The sequence below is a fragment of the Bactrocera latifrons genome, unplaced genomic scaffold, assembly GCF_001853355.1.
Source record: "Bactrocera latifrons isolate USDA-ARS-PBARC rearing strain unplaced genomic scaffold, ASM185335v1 scaffold_238, whole genome shotgun sequence".
NCBI lineage: Eukaryota > Metazoa > Arthropoda > Insecta > Diptera > Tephritidae > Bactrocera > Bactrocera latifrons.
In genome coordinates this window covers 87,144-102,890 of record NW_017535941.1, presented here as the reverse complement: position 1 = coordinate 102,890, position 15,747 = coordinate 87,144, and the positions used below count along the sequence as shown (strand labels likewise).

The following is a 15,747-nucleotide window of genomic DNA, read 5'->3' as shown; positions in this document are numbered from 1 at the left end:
GTATAAAAATGTTAAAGATTACCCTACTGACCCCTTAACTTATCAAGAGTGCATAGATAAAGTTAATTCAATTTTTGGCGAAGAAACTTCATCAAGAATCAATTTTTAGCGAAGGTTTGGTAAGTGCAATCAATTATCGTAAATACATTTAAAATTACAAGAACATTTGACTGTAAAAAAAAAAAAAGTATTCACATTGAAGCGCGCATACGTCACGGTGCTACGAATCCCGTTTATGACAATGTGACAATGTGACAATTGATGAATCGTGGATTCACGCGTATGAGCTCGAAAGTAAACAGCAGACGACTGTATGGGTATTTCAAGATAAACAGAATCCAAAAAAAGTTGTTCGAATACCTGAAACTTCCAAGCAATATTTTTCGATACCTAAAGAGGCGATTGATGTGTTCAGAACGTATTTTTTTGAGATATTAATCAGAATGGCAAAAGCGCTTCGACAATTGGTTCAAACGCATGCAAAAGTGTATAGATCTTATTGGAGAATATTTTGAAAAACAATAGCTAATGTTTGTTTTTGATGACGAAGAGTTTGCGTCAATTCATTCATTATAATATTCTGAAGGAATTGTAGGTATTTTGTCGAAGGAATGCCACCTTAAAATAACCGCACATATAAAATATACACTATATATGTGAAAGAAGCCAACGGGTCTCGTTAAAATAGATCTCTGTATTATAATCATTTCTATACTAACAGTGAGTTGTTTCTCTTTTTTGTATGCTATTACAAAAAGAGCTGTTAGTTGCACAAAACCATAATACTTTAAGCAACATATTGCGATAGTAGCATTTTTAGTAATTTTCTATTTCACAGATAAGCATGTTAAACCTCGTTAAGTTATTTAGTTAACGAGTTTAAAGCAGTAAAATTTTTAATGCGATAATTTTACGATTTACAAGCAATGGAAAAATATTCTGCGGCTAAATTTGTGATTTCGCAAACAAATTGTGAAAAACGATTTTTCAGGGCCTATAACTGACGAACGGGAGATAGCTGTTTTTTTTTTTTATTTTTTATTTTTTTAGACAAAACAAACGATGGTTTTGTCAAAAAAGGGTACCCAAAACGGAATCATTAATCCAACATAAAATGTGCAGCTGTATGCGTAATGTATGTATGTAAACTCCTCCAAAAGGAAAGCCAAAAAGAGACTCTTCGAAGACTTTTCAATAGAAGACAGAGCAGAACGCTGCAACTCAGTGGCCTGCAGCTTAACTTGACTTGCCAAGTGTTTACTGCATTTTTAATTATCCACTTTGCATCCAACCGATAGAGGTGGGCAAGAGTAGCATAAAATGCTGCCGAAACGAAACTGAAGGGAAGGAAACGAAAGGAATGGATGACAAATTTTCAACGCGTATGCAAACACATTTAGCTCATTGTATAAACGCTGACGAAAATTATTTGACTTGGCCAACTTTTTGTCGCTAAGGAAGCAGAAGGAACACAAACACAGAATACAAAAAAAAAAAACAAAAATGGAATTGAAAAATAAAGTTAGTGCGGGTGAGGAGGGACTGGTAAGAAGGACAAGCAAAAAGCCAGGCAATTAATAAAAAATGGAAAAATGGCGATTCATTAAGAATTTCATGGCGACGGTGAGTTTAAATATTTGCCGAACGTCAAATTGAAAAATGGAGTAGAAGATCTAAGAGACTTTGAAAAATAACCATAACAAAAAAAAAACAGCTGGAGACATCAAAAAGTGTAGATAATAAGGCTTGAAGGACACCAAAAGAGCTAATGGTAATTACACTTTAAAGATACGGATGTAGCGATATTAAAGACAATTTTGAATAAGGTAAAAAGACATGGAAAATATTAAAATCATTACATAAAAGCTGATTTCTGTTAAGCGAAAAGTTCTTCTTCTTCTTTATTGGCTTAGACACCGCTTACGCGATTACTGCATTGAATACTCTCAGAGCTGAAGTGTTGTAATCCACCTTGCGGTTTTCGTCGTTGCCAAACCGAAAAATTAGTAAAAGGAAATCCATTATTTTTTCAATAGATGGTAGTCTGTATATGGTGTGGAATAAGTGCGAACGCGTTATGATGTATGCCACAGCGGCCGGAAAAATGAATAAGTGCCAATCAGGTGCATTTTTGGTTTCGTCGATTCCGTTCCGGTCTGAAATATCGAATATCACCAAAAATCGGTAAACAAAATCAAATAAATCGGTGAATCCGACCACTAATTAAACACTGTTTTCATTTCCCAACACTCTAAAAAATTGTTTTGAACTATTTTAGTAAGCCTGGATACAAAAAGGAGCTCGATATATGGGTACCGTACTAGTCAACACAAAAATACCTCATGGACCGAATTTACATCTGCGAATCGCCGCTGATCTACAAAATCGATATGTTTCTGAAGATGATGAAGCGCTTACTGGTTTTACTAGTGCGCCACTTACGAAAACGGCCCGGGACGAGTCGCGGTGAACCGACGAAAACAGTGACCAAACCACGATTAATGGATATAAACGTTTGGTGGCGGTGGCAGGAAATCTTCAACCAAAAGCTATGGCTTAACGCTTAATTCGAAGATGTATTGTTGACAGATAACCGCATGGAAGATCGACTAAATGCGGCAAACTTTCACCAATAGCAGAAGATTTGTGTTCCATCAGTGCAAGACCAGACGATAGAGACTCGCCAATAGCCTTGGAACTCAAGCAACTACCTTAAATTCCGGATCTGCGCCAAGTGATTGTTATTCACTTCAGCTCAGCGCCATAGCGGATGATTTTCGAATCAAAAGAAAGATAAAAATCAACTGTCCCATTTTGTCGCCAAAAAGGATGAGGTTTCTTTGAAAGTGTTATTATGAAATCCATTAAAATGACTACAAGTTATTGAACAAATATTGCACATTTGATATAAATCGTATTCAGACCTTATGTTACAATCACCTTTAACTTTTAAAGCTATCGGATATTTTTAGGGATCTAATGTTAGCAAAATTAGGGACCAAAGATTAGTAAAGAAAAAAGTTGGGTATGCAAAAGCTCCGTAAAAAGCTCCGTTAAAAAAGTTGAGCTGTCACCGTATAATGAATATGTAGTCGAATTTCGACTTAAAAATGTGTTTCGTAAACATCATCCGAATTAGGGTGTTTTGCCGCGACAGATAGATCTACTTATCCGCAACGTCTCTGCAGAAAACCTCAAAATTGTTTCGAGAATATTAAGAGCTAAGAGAGTTCATTCAAACAACAACGGTGAACATGTGGTTAAGTTATGGTTCTTCAAGAAAAGTTAATTTTTCACATTAAATCAAGGAAATTCTCATTATCTCGTGTCCTACCACTATCCGATTAACAACTTAGCCAACATTTCCGACACAATTTGCCTAAGTAAGTGCTTAAGTAGTCGTATTATTTTCTAAAAGTATTTTGCGGCTAAAATTTAATTACCACAAATCTAACAGCAAAAAATTCCCACATTAAGTGAATCAGCAAAAACAGTAGTAAACACAAAGCACTTCATTACCTACGCATATAAATTTAATAAATGTAGCGAGGAAGAAATAAGAGTCATAAAAAATTAAGACTAATCTTCGCATTTGTTTTGCTTCTTTTCAATCTTTTACACATCAAATTGTAACTGTAGAAAAAAAAAAACAAAAATAAACGCAATGAAAATCAACAAGACCAAGGCTAAATGGTGAAGATACACGCTTGGCTAAGCTCGAAACTAGTTCTTAATTGCCAAAGAAGATAGTGTGGTCATTGTTGCTGCTTGAGAAACCGCAAGTTTCGAGAATTTTAGATTGTTTCGTTTTGCACACTGGGATGGCAGCGGCAAACGAATGAAAAACTAAAGAGTTCAGCATATTTTGCATAATTTATTTCGCATATCGGAAGATGCAGGGTCAAGAACCTATTACAAAATATGATGGCGAAATTTGCAAAAATAGAAAGAGATAAAAAAAATTTTATTTGAAAAATTAATTAGAATGTATAATTAATGGATTTTTATTTTGAATATATGAGAAAGAAAGAAAGAACACCAACTTTGGCTGCATTAAAGCTATATCGAGATATCCTTCACAGATTGCTTATAGCATAAAAGCGTGAAAAAGGATATTTTGTTGATTTGAAGCGATCAGTTCGACAGCTTTACTACTATGAGCAAAAAATAGTAAGATTTTCTTCATAAACTTAAAATTCTTAACTTATTCCTCAAAACCTATGTCGTCAAAAGTAATCAAAGTAAAACCCCTTAGCATCATAGTGGTACAAAAACCCAGAGTTTTCGGTCCATAATTCCGAATAGCTTTGCACAAGCAACGCAAACACTCAAATAGTATTCCTTATTAACAGTTTGGCCACACCTTGATAATCGAAGAAAATTGTCAACATAACCTTGATTTTTAACTGAAAACCCATTTCATCTAGGCTCTTCGGCTCATCTTTACCACGACATACGGCGGAATGGTCATCTATTGCTCAATGCTTACGATAGATCCGAGACTCAACGATTTGAGTAATTTTGGAACCGATCGTGCTTTAACTTTTCTTATGCCCAAAAGAGATGTTTGAGGAACAGAAGATCTTTTCGATGGTCTTTTGGATGCTTTCAACGGTACACAGATAATGATTTTAGTGAGAGAAATGAAGAACACAGGCGACCACTAAAGAAATGTGAAAACGGCGGACTGCAAGCAATGTTGGATGAAGATGATAAACTGAGTCAAATGGCAGCCATGTTAATTGTTGCACGACAAACAATCCAAAATGATCCAAAAGTGTGGAAAGTAATTGCCACATGAATTGAATGAAAGACAAATGGAAACCCGAAAAAATACTTGTGAAATTTTGCTTCAATGATAAGAGAGAATATCACTGAATTGTCACTAGCGATGAAAAATAGATTTAATCTATCAACATCAACTGCAAAAACAAATAGATTCGGGAAGAAGACAATGTTCTGTGTTTGTTGGGATCAGAAGGGTGTGGTATATCATGAGCCTCTAAAACCTGGTGAAACTGTTAATACAAATCGCTACAAACAACAAATGATCAATTTGAGCCATTCATTGATTGAAAAACGCCCAAACTAGGCAGAAGACACGGCAAAGTAATTTCGTTACACGACAATGCATCTACACACAAAGCAAAATCGGTTCAGGATGCACTGAAAGCACTTGGCTGGGAGCTGCTACTCCATCCACCGTATTCACCAGACTTAGCCTCTTTCGTTCACCATTTCTTTCATCCATTGGTTATGCTGTGCAGCACTTCAATTCCTACGCAAAAGTCGAAAATTGGGTGACTGGTTGGTTTGCTACAAACGGTGAACATTTCCGTTGGCTTGATAGCCACAAATTGCCAGAAAGGTGGTCCAAAACTTGTAAAAAGCAGTGGTTCATATTATTTTTTTACTTTCTCATTCAAATATCGTATTATATTTGCACAAAAAACGCTTATTTCAACCAGTGTAACTGGTATTTGGTAAAGAAGGACGATGAACGCCGTAGTTTGGAATATATTTACGAAAAAGATTATTTTATTGCCGAGGAACATATTGAAGTTTGTTACAAAAGTTTACAATATAGTTTCAAATATTAAAAATTCGGAGAAAGTGTGTGGATTAGTAACACTAGAAAAAAAAACAACAAGCATGGTAACCTATTTTAGGGTTACTTTTCTTGTTTTATTGTATTTAGAATATTGTAAAAATTTCTCAAAACTTGACGTGGATTAAATATACTCGCTGGGTACCCCTTTGCAGTAATTGAAAATTACCAATAATTTTTTGTATAAAGCAATAATTTTTTGTATAAAGCATAATTTTTTGTATAAAGCAAAAAATTATAAACCGAAAATGCATTTAAAGACCTAAATTTCCAATTATTATTTTATAAATTAATTTTCAAACTTTTTCTGATTTTTCATTTTTCTTAATTTTTTTTAGCTACAACCCCACTGTGCATGTTAGCTTTGGAATTTACAAGCTATAAATCATCATGAGACTAAAGTGATGAGAAATATAGAAGAATGCGACTAGCTAAGAAGTAACGTTATACAAAATATTAGCATATCGCGTTTCGTTCCTTAACTCCCCCTCGCTAAGATGCGGTCAAAAAAGTATTCACACAAAGATTTTTAACTACGTCGTGTTAATTTAATATTTGTGCTTGCTCTCTGGCAAAGCCAACCCAATGCCTAGCTATCTTTTCAACTAGAATTATAATATTATGTAGTATGTACATATGTATTTATTTTCGACGAAATCGATTAAAATGCGAATACAGAGTGGACACGTAATAAAATTTTCCTAAATGATGACACTTGATTAAACACGAAAATTATATGTAACAGGTAAAACAATTATGAAATTTTTAATATTGCAGATCTTGGTCATTTTTAAAGCTTGGCTCAGCTACGCCAGTTTGTCAGGAATGAGTTTGCACATGGAAAATAAACCCAATTTTTAATTGCAGTAGCAAAATATATTGCTTTTTACTTCGGTGTCAATTATTTTTTTTTTTTTTTGTTCATACAGTGTTTACAGGGAAGTGATACAAAACAAGTAAGGAAGAGCTAAGTTGATAAAGTGATAATCGAGATTTCATTATCCGACATTTACATATTTTTTTATTTTGCTATAAAATTAATTAGATTAGATTTGTGTACTTTGAGTACTGAATTGTATTTTCATTTATTTTAATTGTATTGAAAAGTTATAGTCCGATCACGACAATTTTTCCACAAGGGATACCTCAGCTCAAATACCGTATTTGTGTACAGTTTTATTCCGCTATCATCATTGGTTCCTAATGTATATGTTATACAGAGAAGGCATCAGACGGAATTCAAAATAGCGTTATATTGGAAGAAGGCGTGGTTGTGAACCGATGTTACTCATATTTCGCACATGTCATCAGGGTGTTAAGAAAATATTATATACCGAATTTCATTGAAATCGGTCGAGTAGTTCCTATGGTTTTTGGTCCATAAGTGGGCGACGTCACGCCCCTTTTTCAATTTAAAAAAAGCCTGGGTTCAGCTTCCTTCTGACATTAGTGTTTCTGACTTTTTTTGTTAGTCGATTAACGCACTTTTAGTGATTTTCAATATAACCTTTGTATGGGAGGTGGGCGTGGTTATTATCCGATTTCTTCCATTTTTGAACTGTATATGGAAATGCCTGAATGAAACAACTCTGTAGAGTTTGGTTGACACAGCTATAGTAGTTTCCGATATATGTATAAAAACTTAGTAGGGGGCGAGGCCACGCCCACTTTTCCAAAATAATTACGTCCAAATATGCCTCTCCCTAATGCGATCCTTTGTGCCAAATTTCACTTTAATATCTTCATTTATGGCTTAGTTATGACACTTTATAGGTTTTCGGTTTCCGCCATTTTGTGGGCGTGGCAGTGGGCCGATTTTGCCCATCTTCGAACTTAACCTTCTTATCTTCAAGAAATACGTGTACCAAGTTTCATCATGATATCTCAATTTTTACTCAAGTTACAGCTTGCACGGACGGACAGACAGACATCCSGATTTCAACTCTACTCGTCACCCTGATCACTTTGGTATATATAACCCTATATCTGAGCCTTTTAGTTTTAGGACTTACAAACAACCGTTATGTGAACAAAACTATAATACTCTCTTTAGCAACTTTGTTGCGAGAGTATAAAAACAGGCAAATTCATTGCAGAAACAAATATAAAAAACAACAAAAACAAATATCAATTTTGTTAGTGCCAAGAAACGCTTTTCACAATTCGTTCTTTTCATTACTTTAGCTTGTATTACACGATTAACAGTAATGTACCGTTAACTATTCTCCTCAATGATATTTAAAATGATTTTGTCAATTAGTTGGTGATTCATTTTTGTTTTGTTCACGACTAAAATTACTGATATTGTCGCTTTAGAATGCCGGACAAAAGGTTATCGTTTGAAGTGATCCAGCTATTGTACCATAACGACAATACATTGTTTACATACCGAATGAGCCAGAAAAGTGCCTCATCGCTAAAATTTGGCTTGAAAACGTGGGATCTTCTTGGAACTTTTCAATAGCCCATAAAGCGACGCGATGTCGCTTGGTATGGTCAAAGAGCGTCAGTTCTTGCGCAAGCTACATTTTGTACGCTTGCAATTTAAGATCTCGACGTGACGCAAAATCGTTCCATACGTCAGTGCGAGTTGCCGCGAACGGCACCGAATTAGCTCTTCCCCGTCTTCATATATACTCTCAGCTACGGCTGCTGTTTACTTCACTGCGTGCTGGACGTGGTCTATTCGAATATTTTCCAATAATAAATGCTAGGTCTCGAACTGGGTGATGGTGTTGCTAATAGTACGCTCAGTACGCCGATTATTAAGTTGAGCGAAGCGCGCGAAACACATTCTTTGCAGAACATAGATTTTTTTAATAAAGTTGAACGATTCTGAAACGTTGTTCAGGCCTAAGTTTTTCCATGATGAAATGCCAAACAATAATGAGCACAAATAACGTGACAGCTTGGCACGACTCACGCGTGATCTGACAAAAAAGCACCTGACTTAGACAACCCGTTATTATAAATAAACCTGGAGCTTTCATGTTGCTTGTCGATTTGCACCGATTATTATTTATAAAAGCATTTTTTCAGACGGACACGAACTTAACTCAATTCAAACGCAAATAAATAAAGGAATATGTATGTGTCGTGTGTGTCTTTTAGAAAAGCCAGACCTTGATAAGCTGAGAGTTTTATTGGAAATTTTGTTTTAAATATACATACAAATACATTAGAGAATGTATTGACGCTGTCGGCAAAATTATTATAATTATCTATGGAAATTTCAACAAATGTTGCTTTATTTACCATTTATTAAAAAGTAAGCAGAGGAATATATAATATATAGTATTAAATATACATAGTTACTTAATCACGCCAGATTTTTAGTTCGGTGTCAGAGAAAAAGATATGATATTATTCGAAAACTTTTTTATGTTCGTCTGAAGTTTGATTTCCATAGTGGATGTTTGGCCTGTTTTACCATGGAAAAAAAGTTAACATACAGTTTGTTTGAAATTTTGTGTTTCTAAAAGATTCAAGACTATAGACCCATTAAAACTTATTCAGAAAAACTTTAAGGATATTACTTTATCTCGAATATTAGTATTCTACTCTTACGGACCGACTCAACACATTTTTGATAATGTTTTGGTTATGAAGCGTGTCATTGCTAGACTCACACCTTTTGCAAAATCGACGTCCACCAGAGGTCGCAAAAGAGACGCTTGACAAAGTAGCCGAAGGCCCTTTATTACTACTTTTATGAATATGGATTTCGTAACTGTCTAACAGTCTTTCGAATGGGAGGGCTTAATCGAGGCTTATAAGAAGCGTCTGAAAAATTGGTCTAAGTGTTGTCTGTTTAATGCATGCTTGTATTGACTCAAGAGTCTGTGTTAGAGACGATAATAAAGAAGTGTACTAAGAAACGTAAAAATGTTATTTTGTTAGTCTAGGTGAAATTTGTTTTCAGAACATGGAAAGCATTATATGGACCGAAGTCATCTATTTTCAAAAATATCTCTCCACTAACTGAAAGTTTTGTTTAAATATTATGAATTTTTTTTTTTTGAAATATTAGGGAACAAAATGCTAGAAAAAAGTGGGTCTGGTCATGACGCACATTTGCTTAAACCGGTCGCATTTTTAATCAGCGTTGCTTAATACTGATCAAATTACTCTTTTATCTATTTTATCTGCTTTTATTAGATAAATAAAATATTTGGCTGCTTATCTGCCATACTGAAGATATCCAACTAATTATAATGAACGCACAAACTAACAAATATGCGAGTATGTGATAATTTTTCGATCAAATTGCAGTACGTAATTTGAGGTTAGCGTGTTTCGAGAATTGCTTTGTAAGTGAAAGGTGTCACTCAAGTGAAATGAAGCGGGTTAATTAATTGCTCAATGGTTTCAATAAGTGTTGAGCACTTTACTTGAATAATTAAATGCAAGTGATGCGAATTTGAAGTACTTTTATCGTGAGTTCTCAGAAGCCCCATCAAACAATATGTGTTGGTAGGAAGAATAAACTTAAGTCGAATATATCTTATGAAAATTAAGGCAGTTTGCTTTAAACTTTGCCTTGATCTGTTTTAGTAAAAAAAAAGCCGATCAGGCGGAATCGTAGAGGAAGTGCATGCCCATTTTTTCAACTCATGTTCTACACAATATTTTTAGCTTAAAACTTAAATTTATACTGTCGGAATATATGTTAATAAGTGATAATAAACTTAAAGCGCTACCTCTTTACTAGTCGCAGAATAAAAAAAAAAATCTATAAAACAAAATAGACCGACCCTTAGACTACTTTTCCAAGAGACCACAGATATTATGTTAATCACCAAGCGATAAGAAATATTAATATGATTGGTATAACACAAAAACGCTTTACTTAGCAATTGTATACCTATACAGCCGCTGTTCATTGAAATAGGCACGCTATAAAAAAATCCGCTTGAGCAATCAAAATCAGGTTCTAGTAAGTAAAGCTATTTTATTTGGCAAGAAATCTTTAAGAAAGTTGGTATGAATTATTGTCAAAGGCAATTGTAATTGCTAAAAGTTTATGGCTTCGGCAGCGAAGTTAGTATTTTTTAGTGTATTTTAACAAGCTTGTGGAATTTTTGTTTTAGAAATTTACGCATGTACGTGATATAGAATAATTTTTATTTATTCTTATGTAAATACCTGAAATCGTTAAGAAAATAATGACTGAGGTAAGAAGTGACTCAAAATGTCGCATTTGGACGTAACAAAAAGTACTAGCAGCGACATGGTAATGTTTCTATTTTACTAGCCACATAGAAGTAAAGTATAAGCCATTTTAATGTTACATACTTAAAAAAAAACACAGAAACAAAAAATTTAATGGAGCATATTTGTTATCATTCGAAAGAACATTCTTTGGTATATATTTTTTAAAGACTATTTCGACAAGTCGTTTCATACGTCAGTCCCAGTTGGTGCGAATGACGCCGAATCGACTCTTCACTTTTTTTGTGTACACTCTCAGCTATGGCTACTATAATTTTCGACCTTAGAACATAACTTTTTTAGCTCTTCCCTCATTGTTACCTTCACGTACCTCTTTAATTTTGAGAACAAAAATGTCACAAGGAGTCAGGTCTGGGGAATACAGGGGTTACGCCGCCATCAAGGTTTTGTTTTTGGACAAATATTCGTGCACAAGTAACAATGCGTGAAAAGGGACATTGTAATAGTGTAAAAGCCAATTTTAGTCTTCCACAAATGCGGTCGTTTTTGGGGGGATTGCTTCGCGCAAATTACGCATCACTCACAGGTAATATTGATATTGAGCTTTGGTTTCTACGCCATAACCATAAGCCCATGACTCGTTACCAGTTATTAACCGCTAGAGCAGATATAGGTGGTCGCGGACCCAGAAATTTGCTGCCTCGGTCTTTAAAATATTATAGACCTACTTTCACAATTTTTGGGCGAAAGATATTCATTGGTGATTGATTTTTATAATGTAAAGGGAAGAATCAGTTAGAATTTAAAGTTGTGTTTTATGGGAAGTGGGCGTGGTTATTGGTTTTATAGGTTTTCGTTGAATGGCTTTTTGTGAGCGCGACAGTGCTCCCATTACGCTCATCTGTAATACCGAGCTCTTTTGGGTGCCAGAGAATATGTCTTAATTTTTACTTAAGTTATCGCTTGCACAGACAGACAGACAGACAGACAGACAGACAGACAGTCAGATTTAGATTCCTTCTACAAAAACAACATCTTATGATAGATGTATAGAATCGATTTTAATATATAAAATAGGGCACTAAGTACATATTTTCTCGTCTAGGCCAGCATAAATAATAAATAAAGATATTATGTGACAATTATTACAAAAAATGAGCATAAACTGTTATAAGCTAATAAAGATACGAGAGAGTAGGTTGTAGCGGCTAAACATGCTAATTTTCAAAGCACAACTTTATTACATATTTACACTGACGCTCAAATAGTTGCACACATATGTACATATGTATGTATGTATATACCCCATAACAAATATTGACTACAGATAGACTTCAAGTGAATTCAATTTGCGTGTTTCTTCAATTGCTGTCGACTCTTATCTATATTTAGAGTGTGATGGGCTTGGAAATTGCTGAGCTAAGTTTAGGTATAATCTCTTTATTGTTGATTTAAGTATTTACAACAAATAAGTACTTAGAACACCATATAAATATATTCTTCAATTATTATTGAAGGTTAAGCAATATAACGGAAATAGCAAATCTTTTACATGCTGTAGAATTAGAAAAAAAATTAATACAAAGTATAAAAACTTGATTTTCGAACAATTTTGCCAGGATGAACAGGGTCACGAAGTTTCTAAAACCCAGAAGGTAACGTCGAATACTCTGAAATTTTACACACGTTTTTTGCTTCTTAAAAAGCTGCTCATTTGTCGAAACCAACGAAATCAGATCACTATAGCATATAGCTATGATACAAATTGAACGGTCAAAATTAAGTTCTTGTATGGAAAATTTTCACTAAGAATGAATTTTTAATGAATTATCAATGAAACCAACTCAATTAACTTTCCTTTCCCTATAGTTCGCACCCGTCGAAACAGCAAACAAAGTCATTTCAAACAGAGTCAACTTGTTGCTTCCTGCAAGCAGAGTATGGATAATCGTTATAACAGCAACAAAACAAAATTACGTCCTTGTATGCAAACTATTTTATCTGTGTAGGATAGTAATACTTCGGTGTTAACTTTTTTTTTGTTTTTTATTTTTTTAATTATTGACTGCGGCTTGACTGCCGACAGCAGCTAGAAGCTATTGTCAACAGGTCACAATTTATCGATGGTTGAACTTCAGTTGGCGAGAGACAATGGTAAAATCAAAACAGCGAACGCGCGCAGCACTCAGCTAACATATGCCCGTGGGCCTATCCAATCGTTGGTTGCTTGCTGGATCCCAAGCGCATAGTTTGCAATCATTAGCGTGCAAAATAGTAGAGAAAGAACAGCAAACAATGCGCTCAATCACGATTCCAGCGCTTGTGGCCAACGAATAAGTATGATAAACAATAAAAATAAAAAAACGGAAAAAATAACAATATTTCAAAGTCTGCAAATGCGATGGGGGCATTGAACCGCGGCAGTATCATAATAGCGTGCGCCACTTGCCAGGTAATTTCTTATACTTTTTTATTTGTGTTTTTAATTCGATTCTTTCGTGCGTTTCTTTTGCAGCATCGGCGAGAATATGCTAATGAATCAGGTAATGGAAGGCGACGAAGTCGGTCAAAGCAACAAAAACACCATAATAAGTGCTGTAGCTGCGGTATAAAGAAGCGGAACCAATAAACACATTCGAGTGGTAACATAAAAACAACAAAAACAGAAGGAGCAAGTGGAGAAGCAACTGACGTGTCACATTTACTTTTGAGGGAATGAAGAACGCATGCACAAGCGGCAAATAAAAAAAAGTTGCATTAAGGAGTGCCTACCACAATTAGTGACAGTGCCGTACAAATTTTACTTGTTCCCTCCAATCTATTTGCATAGTTAAAAGGTAGACCAAGTCTACATGCAAGCGAAATATTGCGCCAAATTTTGGCAAAAACCACAAAATCGAATAAAACTAGCGCAATGGCCAAACAATATAACGACCACAACAAAAAGCGTTGCCTAACGACGTAAACTTTGGCGCTCCTCGACTTTTAGCATTTTTTTTACTCTACTTTGCATTTTGGAAAACTCAGACCGCAACTAAGGTTGACAGACTTGTAAGTGTTTTGCATTTAAAAACGCTATGCCGCACCTCCCTCGGGAGTTGCATTGTTTGCCACAGCTGCCCAATGCTTCCACGTGTTCCGTTTCCGTTGTTTCGGGCCTGAGTTTACACTGGCGCTGCTTTCCCTGCTGCTGGCCGCCACTGCCATTGTACATTCTATTTTCTTAATTTTTTTGGACGCTGGTGATTACCGTGTCCTTCTCAAAATGTTGTTAATACAATGCATTAATTGATCAAGGTTAATCTTCACATATAGACGAGTGCATTATTGGGAAAACATAAACCAAAATTACCAAACAAAGCAAGAAAATTCGAGTACTTACCTCAAATTGTTTATATATCTGTTTGCGAAATTTTCCACACTTTCTGTTAGGTACGCCTCTTAAAATAATGCAATGCAAAAACAAAGTTGTTTTGCGCCGGCACCTTGAATGCACAATCTGCAATTCGCCCACACCGAAAATCACCTATCATCTGTGGCTGTTCACCGCCACCTGCGGAGGGGATTGTTTTGATTTCAATTTCCAATTGCTCGTCGCAACAATTTAATATGAAACCCCATCAACACACCAAACACTCAACATAAATCACAAATCATTTATAACCGTAAAAAAAAATACAAATTTGCACTTAAATTTCTTTATTTGCTAAATAGGATGCACTCGAAATTTCTTGCACATACACACGCTCACGTGTGGCGCTTCTTCACTACACCACATGCAAAGTAAAATTTCACTTTTTCACTTGACGAAAAGCATAAATTCTGCGCAATTTTTAGGTAAATTATATCAATCACTTTACGCGTTGGATGCTCCTTCTATCCGGGGAGCTACCTACTTGGACCACACGCTTTGTTTTGGTGGAAATCCTATTTACGACTGGCGGAGCTGCAGCGCCAAGGAAAAATCAACAACCGACAACTGACTAATAAGAAATTTGACAGAAGACTGACCGCCGCGGAACGTTTGTTTTTCCAATTCCAATTGGTGGATTTTGCACACGTACGGTGTTGCCAGCATAAAACCTGGAATGCAATTCCTATTAGAAAACTTAACTCCAGTTATGATGCGCTTTGGTGTTTAGAAATTTGTTTTTACTCAAATATGTGTCGCTCTATTTGTGAAATTTTCATTAAATATTGAATAATTCGTATGCCACGTTTACTGTGTTTCTTATAAATAAAATTCTTTGAAGTTTCCAGCATTATTAAATTTCAACAGGGTGTTGTAGAAGATAATTTTTAAAATAAAATTATACGAAGTACAGAGTGACTAGTTTTTTTTTTTAATTTTTTCTTATTAGGGTATGATTCTAAGTATATAAAGTTATATAGAATACATTTTTTGCTATTAAACTTATTTAAATAATAAATTATTACTAAAATAGATTTTGTCATTAAAGTAACTGTGCGTAGACATTTCTAATATTAGAAAATTGAGGTTAATTTAGAATAACCGGCAAAAATATTGAAGTCCTAGGAGAGGCGGTAAATCACGGCTGTTAATCCGGGCCAAAGCAACATATATATAACACCTCAGTATCTTAATCTCTCTGATATATTCTGATTCAAGAGAAAGACCCGGAAACGAGATGGCCATGGCGAATTGTCCAACCAAAGTTATGTTCGAAGTCTTCCCTGTATCTATAATGCTTAGGAATCCTTATGCTGTACACTTTAAACCATTATGATTAAATTCACCGAGCTTCTATTCAAGATGCTTAAATGGTAGTCAAAATCTCAACCCGAGCCAATCGTGACTAATTCAACGAACCACAGGAACAAACCTCCCATGACACTCGTGTCCAGAACAAACCAGAATTTTGATTCGTCCAAAGATTTTCATCTCGACAGCATTTCCTCTAAACATCTTATTTAATGGTTGTGATGAATTCTCTCCCTCTACTTCT

The 15,747-nt window shown here is 35.0% G+C and overlaps 1 long non-coding RNA gene across 1 annotated transcript in view; it reads right to left on the bottom strand.

The window, feature by feature from the left end:
- LOC108969016 overlaps positions 1-14,960 on the bottom strand; it is a 46,066-nt gene extending 31,106 nt beyond the window's left edge. The window contains exon 1 of the long non-coding RNA XR_001993373.1: positions 14,163-14,960. This is a non-coding gene — a long non-coding RNA (uncharacterized LOC108969016). The remainder of the gene's footprint in view (positions 1-14,162) is intronic.
- Positions 14,961-15,747: the final 787 nt, after the last annotated feature.